The sequence below is a fragment of the Castor canadensis genome, chromosome 5, assembly GCF_047511655.1.
Source record: "Castor canadensis chromosome 5, mCasCan1.hap1v2, whole genome shotgun sequence".
Taxonomy (NCBI): domain Eukaryota; kingdom Metazoa; phylum Chordata; class Mammalia; order Rodentia; family Castoridae; genus Castor; species Castor canadensis.
In genome coordinates, this window is record NC_133390.1 from 79,819,162 (window position 1) to 79,843,062 (window position 23,901).

Sequence of the window (23,901 nt, forward strand, 5' to 3'; positions counted from 1 at the left end):
CCCATCAAGAAGTTAATAATCTTCATAACAGAAAGACACAGACACAAAATTAATGAATGAACTAATGTAACAAGGATCTATAGAGACCTTTTGCTAAAAAAGCACTGACTTTTCACTTTGACGTGTAGCCACCGAACAGTTAAGTAAAGGCAAGGTAAAAACTTGATATCTCTACTTTCATTTGTATCTGTTTCTTTTCTATCTTAAAGTTTGGATCAGATTCCTGTTCAACTCTGCATATATACATGCTAATTATTTAAGGAATGTCTGTCTAAAAGCTGGTAACATAATGTTGATTACTCCTAAATTTGCCTAACCTCTCTCATCCATCTTCAAGTCTGATGACATCAAGATAAGAGTAACTAAATACTTTCAATATTCGAGGAACAGCAAGCCTTGCAGGCAGACCACCCCAGGACAAGACTGCCCCTCCTAAAGAGGAGTAGTCACCCCTTGACAGAAACTGAGGCTGCACCTTTAAACAGGAACAATCATCTCATAATGGGAATCAAATTTCTCTATCAAACAATAATGACTGCTCCAGGAACTTGTGGAACCACACATGATCAACCAGATCACAGTTTCTCCAAGACTACTTAACTATGTATACCTTTTAATTCCTGCCCTAATTTTGCACCTATTTAAACCTGAAGGTCTATCAGTGCCTACAAAGACAGAGGTGAGAATGTTAATTCCCTTGTCTTCCAAGTATGACTGTGCTGAATATTAAATTTTTGTCCTTTTTTTCACCATTACATTTCCTGTTTGGTTTTGGATGAGTGACCAGACCAGGCTTATAGGGACTCTCCAAAGTCAGGCCCTCTCTACCCTAGGACTCTGGTAATGCTAACTGAATAAATACCAGCCTCTAAACATAAGCATAGTATGCTATTAAGTTATACTATTTTGTATTTCTTATATAATATTATATCATATCTATCATATTATAATAACAGGATGGGGATGGTAGTACAGAGACTGGGTCAAGATTGGTACCACTTCCCTTTTACATTCCAAACTGGAAACCAATGTGAATGAGGTCACTTTAAAAACCTACTCAGCAGCATGATCTAGTCATTCTATCTAGGTTGAAGGCAGAGACTAACTCAAACAGAAGGGCTGGTTTTGAATCCATTCCAATAGCTAATTTTGTTCATTTTTCCTACTGGAATACATGGCTTCTCAGAAAATGTTAACATTAGACTATGATCCTCAATTAAAAAAAGGTATAAGAAAACTGGTTAAGTTGGTTACCTACATTTAATGTACATCATGAGGACAAAGAATAAATCAGCAAGGTAAATGTGGGCAAGGTTTTGTGGCAAATCTAGGCAATTTCAGAAATCAAACTTCAGCAAGAGCCTTAATAGACGAAGTATAGGGTATACAGCACAGAGAATCTGGGTTAAGGATTACAGAGATGATTCAAAGGTAGGCTGTTATACCTATTGGCTGTATTCATTTATCTAAAACCTGTCCTGAACTCCCACCAGGTGCCAAGTACTGTATCAGGTACTCAGGATGCATTGGTGAGTAAAACAAAAGTCTCATGGTACTCACCTTTCCAACACTGGGAGACTGATAACAAACAACACGCTAAATATGAAAAGGTATATAATAGTATGTTGGAAGGAGACAAGTCAATGGGACAAAGAAAAATAGAGAACCTGGTAATCATGGATCATGAATGGGAGAGGGGAAAAGGAAGAGAGGCAGGAGTATGCAGCATTAAAGAGGACATTCAGGGTAAGCCTTATGACCAACAAAGTCCCTCAATCAATTTGAACCTCTGCTTTCATATCCAAGAAATGAAACTCATAATAATACAGAATACTTATGAAAATAGTTATGACTGACTCTATACTACAAAATCCTGTATAAACTGGGAAGTTTTATAAGTGTACTAGTTATAATTACTCTGTGAACTGTAATTTTCTATATTACCTTTGGAAAGTAATTTCCTGTGACAGACTACCAGGTATGTTGCAAAGACTGCTGGATGTGTCCCATTTACCTTGCCCTTATATCACCTCTCCCCTTCTAGATTTTGGGAATTTTCAGTTGAACACATGGCCATCAAAATAATAGCAACATTTCCCAGCTTGCCTCTCATCTGGATGTGATCAGATGACTAAGTTCTGGCCAATAGAACATGATTGAAATTGTGCTTCTTTGAGAGACATTGTGATGCCTATATTTCCTGTGTGCTCTTTCTACCATTCCATTTACCCTGCTTCTTGGAACATGGATGTGATGGGTAGAGCTATGCTACAGAGCATAAGAAAGAAGGCCATGCTGTGGTATAGGCAGTGAAATGTGAAAGTGAGAGGAGGTGGGACTTTGAATTATTTCTGAAGCTGCCTGACCAGCCCTGAATTTTCTACCACTAGATTTTACATGAAAAATAAAACTTTAGATATTCTTGTTGGTCCATGATTCAACATCATTAGCATCCCTTAGAGGTTTGTCACTGATTCAGAGGTACTAGGACAGAATCTCCATTTTAAAGATTTTGGGGTGATCCTCAGGAAATACTTATCCACATTAAAGTCAGAAAAGCATTGGTTTAAGCTACTCTTATTTTAAGCTGATCATGACCATCACTGATAAGAGTGTCTTATTTCATTAGTTAAGGTTTTACCCACTTCATAAGTCTGTCATTTTGATTAATATTTAAATCTTAAAACATATTCCTTTTTGTTCATCAATGAAAAAATATTTAAAATTTCTGCATATTTCCCTAGTACTGCCCTACAATAAAACCATAAGTATTAAAAAATCCACAAACCTTATTCACATAGCATATAATTTCCAGTGAAAAATATTATTAAATATTATTTAAAATTACAACGGTTTTTAACTCAGGGGAGAACAAAAACAAAGGCCACAAAGGTATAGAAAAGGTTTCTGAAAATTCTTATTTGTCAACTAAGCAATCAAAAAGAAAGAGCCAGAAGTTTAGAGTGGGGGAGGGAGGGCTGAAGTGGCTGTGAGCCTCCATCACACAGCCTCGTGCTGCTTGCACTGTTCAATAATTCTGGGCTAATATCTCGGCAGATGGCTTTCCTGGATCAGATAATTAGAAATACCTTACTCTCACCAAAAAAGGAGTTTTCTTGATTGAGTAATTTGAAGAAAATAGGAACTAGCCCTAGGCAGACGATAACAGATGATAAGATTTGCCAAATAAGGAAAGAATGCCAAATTCAGAAAAAGGCTAGGGTTTGGGGAGGGAAATGTACAAGGCACAGCTTTAGATCTGCAAGAGTAGTTAGTGATTATTCCTAGAGCAAAACTTAACCCTAAGAGTGTGCTATTCCTCCTTGTGATACTGGGTATTTATATTTACACTGTCCTAAGGGCTTATATTAAGTAATTATTATTAACTGATATTAAAATTAGTTATTATAAATTTTAATTAATTATCAGTTATTATTTTATTTTAATATTAATTAGCTAAGCAGGAGGCAGAGATAGGAGGATTATGGTCAGAGGCAGCCTGAGGCAATAAAAGTGTAAGACACTACCTAAAAATAAATTAAAACAAAAAGAGCTGTGGCTTAAATGGTAGAGCTCCTTGCCTAGCAAGGGCAAGGTTCTGAGTTCACTCCCTTTTGGCCAAACAAACAAAAGACACACATCAGGTGAAAACAACCAAATCTATGAGTTTTAAATACAGAAGTACAGTGGCTAATTTGAAATGAAATTATCTAAAGGATGGCTTAGAGTTGTGGTCTTTCAGAGTCTAACTGTTATTACTGAAGGTCTCTGAGCAGTTTGGGTTTTTTTTTTTTTCATTTTTCTTTTATTATTCATATGTGCATACAAGGCTTGGTTCATTTCTCCCCCCTGCCCCCACCCCCTCCCTTACCACCCACTCCGCCCCCTCCCTCTCCCCCCGCCTCAATACCCAGCAGAAACTATTTTGTCCTTATTTCTAATTTTGTTGTAGAGAGAGTATAAGCAATAATAGGAAGGAACAAGGGTTTTTGCTGGTTGAGATAAGGATAGCTATACAGGGCATTGACTCACATTGATTTCCTGTGCATGGGTGTTACCTTCTAGGTTAATTCTTTTTGATCTAACCTTTTCTCTAGTACCTGTTCCCCTTTTCCTGTTGGCCTCAGTTGCTTTAAGGTATCTGCTTTAGTTTCTCTGCATTAAGGGCAACAAATGCTAGCTAGTTTTTTAGGTGTCTTACCTATCCTCACCCCTCCCTTGTGTGCTCTCGCTTTTATCATGTGCTCATAGTCCAATCCCCTTGTTGTGTTTGCCCTTGATCTAATGTCCACATATGAGGGAGAACATACGATTTTTGGTCAAGAGGCACCTGCACATCCATGTTTATTGCAGCACTATTCATAATAGCCAAGTTATGGAAACAGCCAAGATGCCCCAGCACTGACGAATGGATTAAGAAAATGTGGTATCTATACACAATGGAATTTTATGCAGCCATGAAGAAGAACGAAATGTTATCATTCGCTGGTAAATGGATGGAATCGGAGAACATCATTTTGAGTGAGGTTAGCAGTTTGGGTTTTGTTCAATACCTGCCACACTGAGGTTCTTAGTTTGTGAATGAAAGTGTCACTTTCTACAAAATGTTCCTTATGGCAGAGGTCTTGAGAAAAAAAGCCCTGGTTTTTTCCGGAGAATTTTAGAGCTCACAGTTCTAGAGGATTTGCTCAAGATCTCTAGGCTTTTTCTTGGTCTCCATCAAATAATTTCACAGTTGCTTCTGCAGCACCAGCAAAAAGATCCTGATTCATCATGCCCTAACATCCAAGAAGGTCCAGGACTCATCCTTCCTGCTGCTGAGCATAATAAGGAGGAATATGGAAGAGCATCATCTAATAGACACCTAGCACAGGCTGTTTCTCTCATCAAAGTGGCAGCAGGGGTTAGCAGACTAAAAAACAGATTCTGGGTGAGCTGCCTCTGTACCATAGTTCCATTATTTTCTCCACAAAAATTACCGTAATGAGTATCCTCGTGTGGCTGAAGGGAATGATTTTCCTTGCAGGGCTGCTGTGACAATAAATAAACTAGCTTATGTCAAGTGTGACACAGTATGCTGGGGAAACTCTAAGCAGTCATTAGCTGGCTTTTGTAGTTCCATTTTTTTTCTTCCCCAAGCAATCTTTTCTAATCCATTATTAAGATACAAAGATCCAATTATAATTCTCATATAATATTCAAGTAGCCTCCACTCTGTTTTCATTATTACAAAATATTTATTTAGGGTCCTATGAGTGCTCAGGGTTATAAAATTCAGAAAACAAAGCATAGTTTCTGCCATCAAACTTCCATTCAAGAAGAAAATTGATTGGTAATAAAGATATTTTACACTTATTGTAGATTACCAGTACACATGATCTGGGTACAGCCTCCAGTTCAATTAGGGTAGGTGTAATACCCATTCCACAGATGAATACAGCCAGGTGGCAGGTATAAAATTTGGGACAACATGTGACAGTCCTGGGGAGGGACTAGACCAAATCTCTTACATCCCCAAGCCACGTTCCCTATGGAGTATGCAGCAGCAAGTTTTGGGCAATGCCATTTCTAATCCTGTTCTGTTATTTTCAACTATGTGAGTATATGTGTGACTATATGCAAGTAAATATTCCCTTGTATGCAAGGAGACTGGCTTAAAGATGAAATAAGGAAAACCTGTAAAGTGTTTAGCAGAGAGCTCTTCACAAAGTCCTTGCTATGAGTGAAATAGTACTCCTCTCTTCCTCAATTCCAGACTGAGTAATGCCAATTTCAAACAGAATATTGTTCTATAAACTTGATGTCTAACTTAAAGGGACTGATCTTTAGCAATATGTTTAAGAGTGTTGAACTCGGAAGGAGTTTAAAAAAATTTTTTGAAAAATCCTCTTATTGTACAAATAGGGTAACCAAATCCATAGCACTAACTTGATGAATGACACAAAGCTCACTAGTGGCATATGGGGACACATTCCTTTTCAATCCAAATTTCATGTTATTCCTGCTGCCATCACCAGAGCAAAACACATATTCCAAATATATAACTGCATAAATGTTCTCAATTCATATTGGAAAACAGTACAATGGTACACTTCTCCTCAAAATAGTGTACAAAATATGCTAAGACTCAAATCCAGATAGACTGAAACAGATAATGAATGTTACTAGTGGGCCATAGAAGATAACTTTGCACGTGTGTGTTCTATTTAGTGGAGTCACACAATTATAATCATTGATCTTCTCCCTCTCATTTTATAGGCAAAGAAGCTGATGTATAGGTCTGAAAGCAAACTATGATGATGCTTCCCATAGGTACAGCACCTGACAAGAAGGTTCTTATACACCAGTTTCCTCACATGTAGAGTACATGAAGCTAAACACAAAGCAAATCAAAGCACCTTGCTCTATAGAGTTGTTAGGAGTAAATAAAATCATGCACGAAAATGCCACATGACCTCTGGAGCATGTTAAGAACTTACCAAGCTTTAGTCATGATAACTATGCTAGGTTTTTGTTCTTGTTTACAAATGAAGATATTGAGACCAAGAAAGAAGGCCAGGGGAAGTGAATTAGTTTGTTTGTTTTTGAGCTTGTATTGCTGTTTACTAGAGTCATGACGAAAAACACCCAAATTAAGATTTGAATCCTAAAGTGTACAAAGCAGGCTAAGAATGACACACTTCTCAGTTAGCAAAGATACCTCAACAATCACTTTTTCACTCAATAGCAAAATGGAAATTTGAAGCCCTCAGATACTCACCAGTCTCTAAAATCTCTCACCCCACATATCCTTTCCCAACAGGAGGATAGGAATGCTCTTTACTATGAAAAGCCACAGTAACTAGCTTTCAATTAGAAATATGTGATTCCCCCACCTTAGGATCTGCAGCCATAGTCTTTGCACAAGTACAAAATCAAAGGAAAACACATCCTGTGAGTCTTGCCAGCAACCTCTCCAGCAATTCTGAAGAAATTGCCTGAAGTAAAAGGGAGCTTAGTCTCCATCACCTGCCACAGGAAGAGATGCAGGCTACAATCCTGCCACTACATGTAACGGAGGCATCACCTGTGAAATGCCAGAGGAGTCTCATTCAATTTTAATAATGTGTCAAGCATGTAGATTTTTCTTGAAGGCTGATAGTGACAAGCAGGAAACAAAGGATTCTGAGAGAAAACCAGGCAAAGCAAGCATCAAAAGCAGAGAGTATGAGAAATGGGGTTTGAAGAAATGTCTGGCAGGTGTATGATGATAGGGTGGCAGGAAGATTCAAGAGGTGGGACTCTGAGTGGATTGGTTTTCAATGGTCACTCACCTAGAGAACAGTACTACCTTCTAAGGAGAGGAGCAGGGTTTGGGAAGAGGAATTGCTAAAATAAAATCAGGTGGAAGTTTCTAAGTAAGTCACCAATAACCAATGTACATTTAAGAAAAACTGCTGCACATGAGAGCTAGACAGGGACCATAGAAGTCATCTAGTCCCCAAACATATTACATAGATCAGTCTCTGAGACCAGAGAGGTTAGAGAATACCCCAGGTTAAACACTGGGTTAGCAGCAGAGGCAGGATGGAAATCTCCCAGATTCTTAACTGTTTTCTCTGAATCAGGAAATTATTTCTGCAAATAAAACCAAATGCAAAAAAGAGTTTACATTATACTTACACCAGTTTCTTCTTTTCTCTGGTATGTCAGAAGTTGAATATTTAAACCTGAAATTATATTCAGCTTCTTGACTTACCATAATCTTAAGGTTGAGAATGTTTATCTCTTACATATTTATTGATGAAGAAGATACAGAAACTATAAGCCAACTTCTCTGAAATCCAGAGCTCTTAAAACAAAGAATGCAAAATAGGAGGATACACTTTTCTTATATAAAAGCAAAAGCAAACACCCAAGAAAGATGAAATTTTCAATTTCTTACATAGTCCTTGCTGTTGTCAGCTTCTCTTTCACAAGGGATAGCCATTCCCTCTCCATTCAAATTCAACAGTGACTAGACCAACAATGTTCTGTTACAGAAAAAAAGCAAAATAACTAGCAGAAAGTAGAAAAATTAAAATTAGAAATATAGGTACTAGGTCAGGAAAAGGGTATACAATCATCTGAAAAGGAGGTTTAGAAGCTTCACAGAACAACTACAACAGTGCAGGTTTATATATATCTCATGTGTGTGTGTGTGTGTGTGTGTGTGTGTGTGTGTGTGTGTGTCTCTAGGTACATATCCCAAAGCAACACTGACAAATCCAGGACACTCATTTCTGGGGACTTCCAGTTTCCTTATGTTACAGTTTCCTGTCTCATGAAAAAATTGATAGTGAAGGTGATTACTTAGAAAGATGTTACACTGGTTTTTATTTCTATTCCCTTGGAGGGAGGAAAATGTTGCAAACTCATCATGCAAGAATCACTTCCTTCTTTTCCACACCACATTCCACCAATGAAAATAAATCCACAATTATTAACAGAATCCACAGTGATCTACAGTTTATATGTCAGTTTCAAACACAATATATCTGTTGATCATGGAAGTGGAGGCCCTTCTCCCACTTTGTGGCTTGGAAAGAGGCTCTGAAAGTGACTTGGAAAGCTTGAGAGCCATGGACAGTGGAGTATGCAATTCCAGGGCCAGTTAGCTCTCTATGCATCTTCTAGGCAGTCTGGTCACACTTAGCATTTTGGCTTCTGGTTTGCAGACCCATAAACAACTCCTTCCCTCAAATACTCCACTTACTTTGATTCTTTATGTTAAACATCTTAAGCCGTGTTCTTTCCTTTCATCCTATAGTGAACTAACTACTCATTATTTCTTTGAATATAGGAATTCACCTTCAAACAGATCTCCTACTTATTTTGAGGGGTTGTAATGATGTTCGAACTAGGGACCTCATGCTTGCTAGGCAGATATGCTACCGCTAGATCCACCCCCCATCTGCTTTTTGCTTTAGCTGTATTTCAGATAGGGTCTCAAGGCTTTTTACCTAGGCTGGCCTCAGACTACAATGCTCCTATCTATGTCTTCCACATGGTGTGCTTTATGGGCATATATCATCACACCTAGCCCTTCAAACAGATATCTGCAAATTTCTCACCACTTAATCTAGTTCCTAACATTTATTTTATGGTATTCTTTATGGAGAACACTGGCATTAGGGTCAGACCGTGAATCACAGACTGTGATTTCATGTCCTGGTTGTGCCTGTGTCACCACCATTATTATAACCATCACCACTTAAGTGTTGTATGTTTCCATATGCCAGTTATTAAGAATTTTACATTTATAATTGTTTTTAATCCTTATAACTCTTTCAGATAATGTTATTATTGTCTCCTTTTAAAAAGTGAGGAGCATCAGGCTCAAAGAAGTTAAGAAACATTCATATAATTACACAAGTAAATGGAAGACAGGAATTCCAATACAGATCTGCCTCTTTCTAGAATCTAATGCTGACAGGGACAGAGTAATATTCCTCCTGTGAGAGTTAGTTTTGCTCTTGTATAATGTAAGAAAGTGGAACCACATGATCTCTAACCCCTTCCATCTCTAAAATATGATGCTAACACCAAGAGTACTTCCAGCCAGATTCCTAAAAATGGAAACTTAAGCCAGTTTGTCAGAGGAAAAGGTGTGTGTGGGAGCACTAGTTAATAGAAATTAGGATGCTTGAATGAGTCTCTTTAATGAAGAGCATAACATCCTTGATTAGCAGTTCCCAGCATCAGGCAGCACATGTCACAGCTGAGAGGTGGTGGAGCTGATCACATCTGTCTGAATTAGACAGTGTCATTACATAAGCCTGTTTCCAATGGAGACTCCAAAGCTATTTTCATCCTCAACTTTCCCTCACAACACCCTCTTTTAAAAAGCAAAGGAGTCAGAAATGTCAGCCTGTCCTCAGAAGCAGCTCCCTCAGGCATGAGCTGCCTCTGTCTTATTAAGTATAGTCAGGCATGACTCAGCTCCTCCATCAACTGTCTGGGAGGGAGATTATTTCATGCTGGTAGAAAATCACCTTAAGCAGAACAATGGAAGGCATTTAAGGTAGACAATTAGAGTCAGGTTGCTTATTACTCAAAATCAAATCATCCCTTTCCTATTCTAGACAGCAGAGCATAATTGCAGCCAGTAAGGAAACAGAACGGCCTTTGCATGGAACATGTCAGATCACCCTGTCACCTTCAGTTACAAACTATCAGCCACAGAGACACCTCTTCTGTCTGGGTCACAAAGCAAGGTGAACTGTGGGTTATGTCATGTCCTTCAATCAATAAACCCTCAGTGAGAACCTACTACATATGACAGTTTATAATGGGAGGTAAAGAAACAAGGAGGACAGAGTCTCTGCTCTCAAAGATCTTACTTTGTTGAAGGTATGGAAAGTCAGGCAATCAGTCACAAGGCAAAGAAAGATAAAGCAACTTCTGAAAGGAGAAAAGACGTAACATGTCATAAGAGGTTAAGAGGCACACTTAATTCTTACAGAGTAGGGTGGAGTTCAATGGTGTCTTCACACAAGAGCTGGCAACTGATTTAAATATGAGCAATGAACTGAATGTGCATTGACAGACAAGGGAAGAAGTCTAGGCTATGGGAGCCATGACTAGTCAGTCCATCAATCAGCTAGGGCTAGATTACAGGGTGTGTGATAATCTAGAGCACATACATGACAGACTAATGTCACACAGGGTAAGAGATGACTTTCTGTTGGTAGCAACTGAGAGCCACTGGTGACACATGAAGAATGAAGTGACATGTGTTAATAGCCAAAAACAGAGATAAAAGCTGTGTTGGGAAATATGTTTGTGCACTGAGACTATTGGATGGGTCACATGCATGTGCATCTGCACATGTGTGAAGAATGGAATGTATTTACATATTTATTTTCTCCGCTTTTACTTACATTACCCACAAATGAAGTCTAAAGAGACAATTATAGTCCCTTGGGTTTAGGAGCCAGGTATTGAGGCTAATGGTTTCTGAGGTAACCCTTTTGCTCTATAATTGTTAAAATGGGAAACTGATTTATCAAGAGGAGAAAGACTGCATTGCAAGTGCCTACTCCTTTTCCATTCCCCACCCCCGAACATCATCAATGATAGCTCACAGGCTGTAGATAAGGCAATCACTTTATTCCAATTGTGAGAACTAATTGCCTAGAGTCTTCAAAGTTCCTTCTAATGAAGCTTGATCTCAAGGTATTTTAACAACCAGAAACTTCAGTGAACAACGGGTACTTGGTTGAATAGCACAGTGTACATATTCCCATAACACAGCATTAACCTACAGGTATTTGGATTCTCTTTCCAATACCTAAAGGTTCCTTGTTAACAAGACAATTGTCTTTTTCATCTTCAGACATCTCCAGCTTTTGCTGGAGAAGCCTAGAAACTCTATAAACACACTGCATAGATAAAAGCATGGTGATGATGAAGAGGTCACAGATGAGAAGAGAAAATTTACAAATCACCTACCCAATAAAGGATTTATAATCTAAAACAACTTAACTGAAAATGGGGAAAATGATTTCAACTGGCACTTCATCAAAGAAGATATACAAATAAACATACAAAAACATGTCCTACATGCTTATTCACTAGATAAATGCAAATTTAAAATTTTACAAAATATCACTATATAACTATTAGAAATAGCTAAAATTTAAAAATTAGAAAATTCCAAGTGTTGGTGAAATATGCAGCAATGAGCTATAAGCCTCACTCATTGAAGAGGGAAATGCAAAATGGAACACAATCACTTGAGAAAATAGTATGGTAGCTTCTATTAAGTTAAATATACACTAATCAGATGACCTAGCAATGTCAGTAGTAGGTATTTACCTAAGAGAAATGAAAACTTGTACTCAGACAAATCTGTACACAGATGTTAATTATCATGACCAAAGATGAAGCAGTGAAATGTTCTGCAACTACAGAATGAATAAGCAAACTACAAAAAAACCCCCCAAAACAGTGAATACTACTCAGCAACAAGAAAAACACTTTTGATGCACACAACAATATGGAACGCACCCTAATGCATTAAACATTAAGAAAGAAAGAAAGAAGTTCTTCATGATTTATCTGATATTCTGGAAAAGGCAGCATCATAGGAACAGAAAACCAATCAATGATTGCTGGAGACCAGGGTTAGGGAAGAGTTGACTGCACAGTGGCAGTGTGAAACAAATTGAGAGAGGCTGATGGAACTTTTCTGCATCTTAACTGCAGTGGTATGGTTGGATGCATTTGTCAAAGTGTATAGATGCCAAAAAACTGAACTAGATTGAAATAAGAGTGAATAAAAGGTAAAAATAAAAATTAAAAGGTATAATTCCTGCCTCTTGATCTGAGAGTTGGCTCTACTTGTAACAATAGGGAGGATGCAATCATTTGGTCATGGATTCTGTTTTCAATGCCTTTTCTCAACAAACTCCAAGCAGTCAAATCACACCAATCATTTAAAGTCTCAATTGGACACTGCACCTCTTGACTTAACTGCCTGCTCCCAATTTGAAGCAATTTCTCTTACTTCGCAACCATTACAGCAGTTTCTCTGGATGTCTCTTGTGACACTAACCATATTTCCTACCTTGGGTAATTACTATTTGAGGTTTTGGCTGATCCCCTTTTAGACTGAGCTAAAAGACAGTGTTTGGGTATACTATGTTCCTGAATGGGGTGGGGTGAGGAAACTCCCAGTAAAAACAGATTAATATAACTCCATGCAAATAGAAGTTGGTGGTTTGTTAGACCTTCCTGACATGCATGTGTTTCCCCATACAAAATAACCTCAGAGCTGATATAAAGAAAGACATTTCTGCCATTTATTATATTCATCCTTCATTCACTGAGCATCTACTAAGTATGAAGCCTTCTGCTTGGCAATAAAGTTGCAGAGGTGAATGAAACTCTGCCTGCCCCCAGTGAGCTTGCATCTAAAGAAAGTGACAGGCTTTCCAAAGCTAACTAATGAAGTAAATAGCTACACAATTAATAACTTAACTATTGCAATGGGTGCCATTAAAAAGAATTTCAGGGTGATATGAAGGGTCCATAACAGTAACCCTACATATCCTGAGCTCTCAGTGCTTAGGGAGGGAGGTTTTTGAGCTGAGTGCAAAGGGAAAAAAATGGGAGAAAGTATGTGAAGGAAGGACTCAGAGCAGAAAGGAAACAGTATATGTGAATATCTAAATGAATCCCAGGAGGCTTCATTATCACAAACAAGAAAGATAGTGAAATATAAAGACACTGAGGCAACAGGAAGGGATCTGAACACCTAGAGTCAGAGAAGCTACTGTAAGGAACTGCAAGTTAATTGTAAGAACAATTTTAAAAAATGCTTTCAGGATTTTTACCAGAAGAGGCACCTGACCAAACCTACCAATTTAAGTAGTTAACTAACTGGTTGCGTGTGAAGGATGGATGTAGGGATTAAGAAGGAGGAACAGCCAGTTATGACAGTACTACAGAAAAGCCCAAGAACAATGTGATGTGGCTTGGCCTAGGATGATAGTTAAGATCAAGAGACGTAGACAGAAACACATGGATGAAGAACTAAAATGGACTGATGAAGAGTAAATAAAAAGTAAGGTGACTTGGTTCAGTTGCTCTCACCCTCAAACTTACTTCAGTTATGGAATCCTAAAGAGTTAGAGTCAGAGAAACTGAAGAATTTTATAGATGAAAAAACACAGAGTCAGAGAGGTTAAGTGGCTTGTCCAAGATTATCTAGCAAATTAACAACAAAATTGAACCATGGCATCAAGATCTTCTATGTTCCTGTGTTCTCATTTATATTTTCTGGAGACTAAATTTGACCTCCATGTTGTTCTTCATTTCTGAAGTGAACACACTAAGGGTGCCATCCATGAACCATGATTAGTAATAAAGACCTAAATACATTTAGACAAAAACACAGGAGATTATAAATACTGTAGCACAAAGAAAGCAACAAGACATATTTTGTTCACCATTGTGTCCCATGTTTAGTAAATGCCCAATCATGGAAATTACTCAATAATTCACTATTGAATGAATGAACAATTTTCTTTTACTATCTTTCTTTTGCAATTATATTAATAAAACATAACTGAAAAATCACATAAGTGAGAACTGATTTAGAATCCACAAGACCAGAATGAGAAGCAGAGAACCATTGGATCAGAGACTGGCTTTCACGTCACTGGGTGTGAAGAAAATGCTACCACCTGTCTGAATACTCAGAAAATTAGTAAGTAAATGTTTAGAGTCTGTGAAAATCATTTTTAGGCAAAGATTTAATCACACATAGAATATGGATTCTGTGAGCAAGCCTCCAGCCTCTGGTGCAAAAGTCTTAATCCAAATCTCTTACCACAGGGCAGCAGTTGGTGCTGATGCATTGGCTAAGTGTATAGTGTCAGTTTCCAGTCCCATTTAACTGAACTTTTGTTGGTTATAGAAAACATCTATCTTACTGGATCTCCACAACTCTGCAATATAGGCAGGGACAGAATTGTCATCCTCATTTTACAGATAAAGATATTAAGAATCACATGAAACCATGGTCTGATGAGTCCAGGGTTTTTTTGGGGTTTTTTGATAGTACTGAGGTTTGAACTCAAGGCTTCACATATGCTAGGCAGGTGCTCTATCACTTGAGCTATGTCTCCAGCCCTTTTCTTTTTTGTTAGCATATTATTGTTGTATAGGATACACATAGTGATGTTTATGTATGTGTTTACAATATATCTTAATTAGACTCACTCCCTTCACCTTTCTTCTTCATCCTCTCTCCCCCATTACAGAATAATTTCAACAGGTTTCATTGTTCTATTTTCATACATGAATATAAATATATCTACCATATTTTCTGTCCTCCACTCTTTCCTATTCCCTCCCCACTCCCACTCGTGTTCATCCCTAAACAGGACCTATTTTGTCTTCCTGGCCTTCATTTTTTGGAAACATTTTTTGTTAGTATATGATAGTCATACAGGCAGTATTGTGACATATACATGTTTTGTACTCCAAATTGTTTCATCCCCTCCATTATTCTCCCTCCTATTCCATTCCCCTTCTTAAGGTGACTTCAAGAGGTTTCACTGTTCCATATTCATGTATAGAAAGGACATAACACATAATCACCCTCTTTTACTCTCTTCTTTTACTCTCACCCACTTTCCTGTCCTTCATTGTTTAGGCATCTGTTTGTTGTTCAGTGGGGATTTTGCCTTGGTATTTTACATGTAAATATATGTGCTTAAATCAGTCTAACCCCCTCTACTACTCTTCCTCACCCTTTTCTCCCTACCCTGTATTGTTCAAAAGTTTTCAATGTGACTTGCTCCTATACAGATGTGGTATTTCATTATTATTCACTCTTTATTATTCTTTTCTTCTTTTCCTCCTCCCTTTTGGAATCATGTTCTCTGTATATTTACATGTATATATGACAATGCTTATACTTGTATTGGATCTATCATATACAAATGAGAGAAAACCTGTGAATGTGGTCTTTCTAAAGCTAGCTAACTTCATTTAAGATGTTGTTCTCCAGGTCCATCCATTTACCTGAAAACAACATAATTTCATTCTTCTTTATGGCTGACTATTAGTCATTGTGTATGTATACTACATATTCTTGATTCATTCATCAGTTGTATGGCATCTGGGGTATTTCCATTGCTTGGCTATTATGAACAATGCTGCAATAAACATGGATGTGCAGGTGTCTTTATTGAACCTGACTTACATTCCTTCAGGTATATCCCTAAAAGTGGTATTTCTGGAACATATGGTAGTTCTTTTCAGTTTTTTGAGGCACCTCCATATTGTTTTCCTTAGTGGTTATACTAATTTACATTCCCACCAACAGCATATGAAGATTCTTTTTTCTCCACATCTTTGCCAGTATTTGTTGTTGTTTGTATTCTTAATAACAGCCATTCTAACAGGAGTGAGATGGGATCTTAGAGTGGTTTTGATTTGCATTTCTTTTATGGCCAGGGATGCTGAGCATTTCTTTATATGTTTTTTGGCCATTTGTAATTCTTTTGAAAAAGCTCTGTATAGTTCATTTGCCCATTTCTTTATTGAGTCATTGATTCTCTGAGAGTTTAGATCATTTTATTATTTTATCAGATAGGGTATTGTGTCTTTGCCCCAGCCAATCATGGATCATAATCCTCCTACCTGCTCCTCCTCCATAGCTGGGATTATAGGCATACACTTTGAGTTACCCAGGGCATTTCTTGACCCAGGATATATTCTCAGCTTCCATAGCACTGAGATTTAATTTTGTTATAACAAAAAAGGAAATGTTCAAATGTTTCTCTGCTGGATCAGAGATTAAGGTGCTGAACCTTAAGAAGATCTTTGAATTCACTATGATCTCCTGCTCCTCTTCCACTCCTGCCCATTTTATTCAATTCAGTTTACATACAAAAGGTATACCTATTTAATGCATACAATCTGATGAATTTGGAGATAAGTATACACCCATGAAACCACCATGAGCTATACCATAAACATGATCTGTCACCTCCAAAGATTTTCTCCCACCATCTTTAGTGTTATTATTTTTATTACCATGGAGATAAAAACACTTTGCATAAAACATAACCTCTTAATAAATTTTTAAGTGTAAAATACAGTGTTGCTAATGATAGAATTATACAGTAGATTTCTAGGATTTATTTGCCTTTTGTAACTGAAACTTTGGGTCCTTTAACTTCTCTATTTTCTCCTCTTCCAGTCCCTGACAACGAACATACTACTCTCTGCTTTTATGAGTTTGACCATTTTGGATTCTTCATATAAGTGTATCATGTGGTATTTGTCTAGTGACTAGCTTATCTAACTTAGCATAAATGTCTTCGAGGTTCATCCACATTGTTGCAGGTGGCAGGATTTTCTTGTTTCTTAAGGTTGAATGATATTCTTTTCTATGTATATGCCACATATTATTCATCCATTCTAGAAAGTACTAGAAAACTTTCTCAAAATTTAAAAAGAGAATTACCATATAATACAAATCAGGATCTGAAAGAAACTCTGAACTCTTGTGTTCATTAGCACTATTCCCTCTAGCCAAAACATGGAGGTAGTATAAATGTCCACCAGTACCTTGAATTTTGATGCAATGTAGTTTACCTTCAGGAGTCATTCCATAAAACTGTGGTATCAAGTGCAATGTTGGACTCCCCTGCTATTTAAATACTACATAAACGCACTTATAGTGGTATAGTCATCTTAGCAAATATTTCAAATGTTAAACACAGAGTTACCATGATCTGGTATGGTATATGTATAGTCCCAAGAGATATTAAAATATATGTCTACACAAAAAATGCAAATGTTCAAAGCATCACTATTCATGCTAGCCTAAAAGTAGAAACAATTCAACTATCTATCAATGATGAATGGACAAACAATAGAATATGATCTGTCAATAAAAAGTAATGAAGCATTGATTCATGCTATAACATGGATGTACCTTGAAAATATTACATTAAGTGAAAACATGCTAAGCAAACCAGTCACGAAAATCCATGTATGGTATGATTCCATTTATATGAAATGTCAAGAGGAGGCAAATCTATAGAGAAAGAAAGAAGAGTAGTGGATGACTAGGGCTGGAGGAGGATGAGGATCAGCAGCTTATAAATACAAAGTTTCTTCTTAGAAAGAAGGCGAAATGTTCTAAAATTAAATTGTAGTGACAGATGTAAGACTACATGCCTGGTTTTATGTTTGCAATATATGGAGCCTTTAGAAAATATAAAATAGATGATGTCCTTAGTAATGAAAGCATAAAGAACCCATGGGTCTGCCAGGAAAAAGAATTATGGCCTTGGGAACAGAAGACAAGGGCTTGAGTTCTGGTTCTCTTATTTACTACCTGTGTAATGATGGCTAACTCATATCTATGTTTCCCATGCTTGTACTCCCTCATCTATGAAAGTGGATGATCTATGCCTCACAATGTTATTTTGAGCATCAAGCAATACAAGTATTTTTAAACTATAAAATACTATATGATGTCATTCACCATTGTGATGATTAGTGAATATAAAAAAATGTGAGCTGTCTCTGGTACATGGTGTAACCCTCACAATACATATGTTTGTTGCGAGAAAAAATCCAAGAATGCTGACTAATAAGGAAAAAGTACTCATTTGTTTAGCACATGCATAATCATGACTACAGAAATTAAAATGTTGACATCTGGCTGAGCATACTTTATAGTACTGATTTTGTGTCTCAAAAGCACAAAAGTAAAAAGCAAAACACATAAACAAAAGCAGGAAGCTGTCTGTAATCAACAAGGATGTTTGAGAGAGGAGATAAATTAGATAAGAATATAGGTATTTTGGGGACCAGGTATCCAGAATTAGCCAATTTTGATGAGGGAAAATGGGGACTAAGTGAGTGCAACTTCCAACTTTTGGTGTGACTAATATTTTCTTGATATCACATACCTAATAAATATACAAATATCAGTCATAATTATAATGCAGGAAAATCAATAGTCACATTTCTTTTCTTTCACAGCATCTAATGTAGTAATCTACCAAGGTCTTTTCATGAAATCATCTCTGTGATAGGCAAGATTAACATACCAACTCACAGATATAAACAGAAAAACAATATTTAAACAACAATGTGTCATAGTTGCCCCTTTGATTGCCATCCCCAAATCTCCAATAGTTTGGAACTTCATTTTTCTTTATTTTGAAAAATTAAGTTATCATTATTTCTAACAATAAATAGAAGAGGAATGAAATATATTCAGTCAGTAAAATTATTTTAATTGGAGGATATAAATCTAAACATAATCCACTTTCTATAGATAATCACTACTAAGATTTGAATGTGTATTCTATCAAAGTTTTTCTACATGTATGTATGCTCACAGTTACACACGCATGACCCAATGGCGGGTTCAGGAACCAGCTGGGTGGTGAGGAGAGAGCTAATTCTTAGCTGCATGGCAAAAAAGAAGCTAATTCACAGCATATGTTTAACAATTTCCATGGGATAAATGCTCTCATCAGGGGCAATTTGAAACTATCAACAACTTGAGAGCTGGCTCAAAAAATTCCTGAAAATTGAACAATTGGCTTTCACACACCGGTGCTGTCCAATTGCAGAAAACAACTGCCATGATTTTTACAAGGTTTCATTCTAGTCCTGCTTTTATGACCCCTGTTTTTAAGCAGAAATATCTGTCATAAACTTATGGCCACATCAACATATATAAATCCATATTATATTTTAATAGGACCATAGTATTTTACTTTGGTCATCTAGCAGCTCATTGATTTATTTAGCACACTTTATTAGGCACACTTCATTATAAGCACACTTTATCAATGAATGCTTACCGTGTTTCAAATGTAATCTATTTTAGTAATAGATTACATTTAACAGAACAAAAAACATAGTTTTGAAAATATCTTAGAGCTTTTCTCTGGTATTTCCTTAAGATACATGTATGGAAGTTAATTTTGAGGTTAAAGGAACACATTTGGGGGTTAGCTTTGAAATAAAGGGCAATGTGCCTTCCAACACGCCACCCCAGTGACCCTCTAACTTGCTTTGGTCAGTGTGCACAAGAACTCAATTCCTGGTCTTTTGATCACCACATCCTGACCAGTGCTAGGCAGGATTGACCTTTGCAAAACCAATGAGTGAAAAACTGCATCTTGTTGCTTTTATTTTAATTTTAAACTAAAATGAAATCTAATCTTAGTACGCTCAACTTGTTTTTAGTCTTTGTGAACTTCTTGAACTTTCAATTTCAAATCTTTGCTGTTTTTTCCAGAAAATACTTTATGTTGGAAGAACATCTATTATATGCAAGAGCTCTTTGTGTTCTCATGACAACAACCTGTCACCATATACTTGTATTTTAGCAATTTTTCATTTGTCCTGTAACTTGTAATATTTTGATGACCCACTTATTTTACTTTTAATCTTTATGTCATCAAATATACCAAATTTTCTCCATGGACTTTTCCTTTGATGACATGTTTAGAAAGGTCTTCTCCATCTCCATCTCAAGACATGTTTGCATATATTTGCCTCTAGTAATTTCAGGATATATTTTTTACATCTTAGTATTTAATTCAACTGAAATTTGTTTGGAGGTACTTAATATTAAGTTTAAGGAAATTATCCAAATGTCCTAGCATGCAGATACTCTTTTGCCACTGACTGAATGTTAACTTAGACAGCCACCAGCTACAGAGCTGGCTTCCTTTCTTTTCTGAGTTTTTGTTTTCCCTTCAGTTTTGGTCTCTGAGGATTTCTTACCAACAATTCATTTTAAACCAGACTTATCTTTATTTTTTTTAATTTTAATTTATTTTTATTTTATTTTATTCATATGTGCATACAATGTTTGGGTCATTTCTCCCCCCTACAATCCCCCTGTCCCCTCCCTTACCCCCCACCCCCTCTCTTACTCCCCCAACCCCTCGCTACCAGGCAGAAACTATTTTGCCCTTATCTCTAATTTTGTTGAAGAGAGAGTATAAGCAATAATAGGAAGGACCAAGGGATTTTTCTAGTTGAGATAAGGATAGCTATACAGGGAGTTGACTTGCATTGCTTTCCTGTACATGTATGTTACCTTCTAAATTAATTCTTCTCGAACTAACCTTTTCTCTAGTTCCTGGTCCCCTTCTCCTATTAGCCGCAATTGCTTTAAAGTATCTGCTTTAGTTTCTCTGCGTTGAGGGCAACAAATGCTATCTAGTTTTTTGGGTGTCTTACCTATCCTCATACCTCCCTTATGTGCTCTCGACTTACCTTTAAATGAAGCATTTCTATCTGCTTTACAGCCACAGTGTTCTTAAGGAATCTTGTCCACCATATTGGGAGAAACTGGAATCATCTCCAAACTATTTCCATGCTGTAGCCAGCATGAAGATTTAATAACTTAGCTCAAATCCTTTCAGTGATGTTTCACTACAATGAACGAAAATGTAAAACCACCCTAAATATGTGTTGGACCTGGATTACCCCTTCATCTTCATCCCATGCCCTGTGCCCCCCACTTCTTGAGCTCCAGTAACAAAGGCAGAGTGATTTATGGCCTCAGGACCTTCCTTCTTACGTGTCATCCTACTGCCTTTCTCTCTGCTTTAGCTGAGTGAGAGTGTGGCTCAAGTGGTAGACTACCTACCTGCCTAACAAGTTCAGGGCCCTGAACTTGTTACTTGTTTTACTGCCAGAAAAAAAAAAGGTTTAAAAAAAAACCTAAACATATTCTTTGTACTTTGCATGTAGGTGGCTCTTTCTCATCCTTCAATTCTTAATTAAATGGCTAACTGTTTTCTTTTCAGTACCAGGAATTTAACTCAGGGACTCATGCTTCAAGTACTTTACCATCTGAGGCACAAACCTTTTCAGTTTGTTTTTCAGATAGGATCTCACACTAACTTCACCTGCACTCCTACCTACCTTGCTCCCTTCCTTCACCTTCTGGGTAGTTGGTATTACAGTGGTGAACAGCCATGCATGGCTTTAAAATGGCATCTTCTTAAAAGGTCTTTCCTAACCATCAGACAGGGAAATATTGCCTCATTACTTTCCATCGATATGATACCCTGCAGATAACCATCATAGAACTTTCTTAATAAAAATCCATTTCTTTACTTTTCTTCAGCCTCAACCCATCACCAAGACTGTAAACACCATAAAGGCAGAGACAATTTTCACCTTGTTTACCAGTATAAGTAAGCACAGTGTCCAGCACATAGCCTCACACTATGAAGGAATGAGTAACAAAAATGCCTTTCTTGTGTACATTGCCTTTCACACGAATCTTTCCACACAACACATGATCTGGAAACATCTACTGAGCTGCGTTTCACATCTAATCATGAAGTACCAGCCCCTCTAAAAGTGGAGGTTATACAGATCTTTGAAATGGCTCTCTTAAATCACAGAATATAGTCTCAAAATTAGGGAGAATATTTATCCTCTTGTGATAAAAGTATTACATGCTTCAAAATGGCTAACCTATTAAGAAACTGATTTCCTTGGGACTAAAGAGGATTTGTACATTAACATGCTGGGGTTTCAATTTTGGAGAGTTTGTAGCGAGTGGAAAAGCTAACCTATGAATGGATTGGTGATAATCCCTCCATCCCAATCTTTAGTGTACTTGCCAAGTCCAGGTGGCAGTTATTCTAGCTGTTTTGTTGCCACACATACAAAAAAGTGACAGTTCCAGAGAAAGATAACGCATTCCAATTCCATTAGAAATAAAATAGAACTTGGAGTGAAACCACAATCAAATTTCAAAATTCATACCCAATCACTGCCAAAGTGGAGCAGAAAAGAACTAGAATTTTTAGAATGAAAAGAATTTTCTGCAACTATATACTGTAGGGTACCAAAAACATCTCTAAGCCACATGTAAACATCACTTACTAAGTCTCTTTACAACTAGGAGGAGGGACAGGCCTGCAGTGGTTGGGCAAGGAAGAAAAGCCAGGCAGTTAGAATCTCTGAGTTAACCACATGGGAAACCAAATGAAAATACCAAAACAACCTTACAGCATACTGAAGCTAACAGCCTCCCACTGCACACAAACCCACAGCATCTGTGCTAAGCCATCTTTCCATTCTCTATCTGCAAACTTATTCTTGTTCAGAACTATGGTCCTTGAGGAAAGTATATAAATTTAAAAAGATGTTTATGCTCTGAATAGACACAATTAAGTGTACTGTATATATTTCAGGAAGCCTGGAACAAATCAATTTAAAATTGTATTTACATCATAAAAAAGCACAGCTTATATTCTCTGCTTTGTTAATTGGTGGGATATTTCTTTTCAAATATGTGTTTGTCATGTCTTCAATTATTGATAGACAGCTTAGATTGATATGCTTTGAAGATAGTAAGTATTAACTATAAAGAATTCAGTGTCAGTATGGTATACTTAAAATGGCAAGCATCTTAAAATCAAACAGGAATACAAATTGTACCTCAGATTAGCTACAGTGAGCTAGTAAGTTCACAGTAAGTTAATTCACTTTTATGAATTTGGAGTTCGTCACTGGTAAAAATAGAAGAGAACATCCTTCTTTCCTATGGAACTGCTTAGTAATTTATGTAATATTATATAAACATACTTCCTGTTTCAAATAATGATATTTCCCTTACTTTCATTTTATTACTATTTCACACACACATACCTGCACCATATAGTTATTACACACTTACAAAGATTTAAAATAAAAGAGTTAAAGCCATATTTAGTTCAGCATGATCATTCTTTAGTAATTAAAAAATCAATATCATATAATACATCATGGCTATCATTGTAGTCATCAATTATCCCTGAATTTCAGATGAGAGGAAGAACCTTTTTAATAACAGGATATTTGAGTAATAAAGGTGAGATAACAAAGACATTGCTTTCATAAAGCAACCAAGAACAACGACCTTGTCTTCACTTTTTTTCCTGGAAAAAAAAAAACCTAACATTGCACACAGTAGGAGGGAGGGATTCCTCCAACACCTCCATTTATTAATTACTTTGTTTGCAATTTCCATGATTTCAATTATTCTCCAAATAAAGCTATATCCTCTGTCTAGACCAGAAAATAAGCTGAGTTTATACTGAGCCTCAAGCAATGCATTGCTGCCAGCCAGAACATTTCACAGCTCAGCATCAACTGCAAACAGCAGCAGATTACTTCTGCCTTAGCACTTATGAACAAGAAATAGGGGATCAGAGCCCTGTACTTTCATCTGCCATCTTCTCTTCTTTCATTATTGTGAAGGCTATGCAATGCTCTAAGGCTCTACCATCTATCTCTGCTGTGTAGTTCCTTCAAAGTACAAGTCTCTTGATGGACACAGCATTATCCCTGGAGACAGCTCTCATAACTGGAGGT

At 37.0% G+C, this 23,901-nt stretch overlaps 1 protein-coding gene across 7 annotated transcripts in view; it reads right to left on the reverse strand.

Annotated features, from left to right (window-relative positions):
* Il1rap (interleukin 1 receptor accessory protein) overlaps positions 1–23,901 on the reverse strand; it is a 133,482-nt gene that overhangs the window by 61,069 nt on the left and 48,512 nt on the right. Inside the window, exon 2 of one of the 7 annotated variants that reach the window (XM_074073524.1) lies at positions 7,925–8,012. The exons of the other annotated variants lie outside the window; for them this stretch is intronic. The gene's annotated coding sequence lies outside the window, so the exon portion shown is untranslated. The remainder of the gene's footprint in view (positions 1–7,924; positions 8,013–23,901) is intronic. 7 annotated transcript variants of the gene reach the window in all.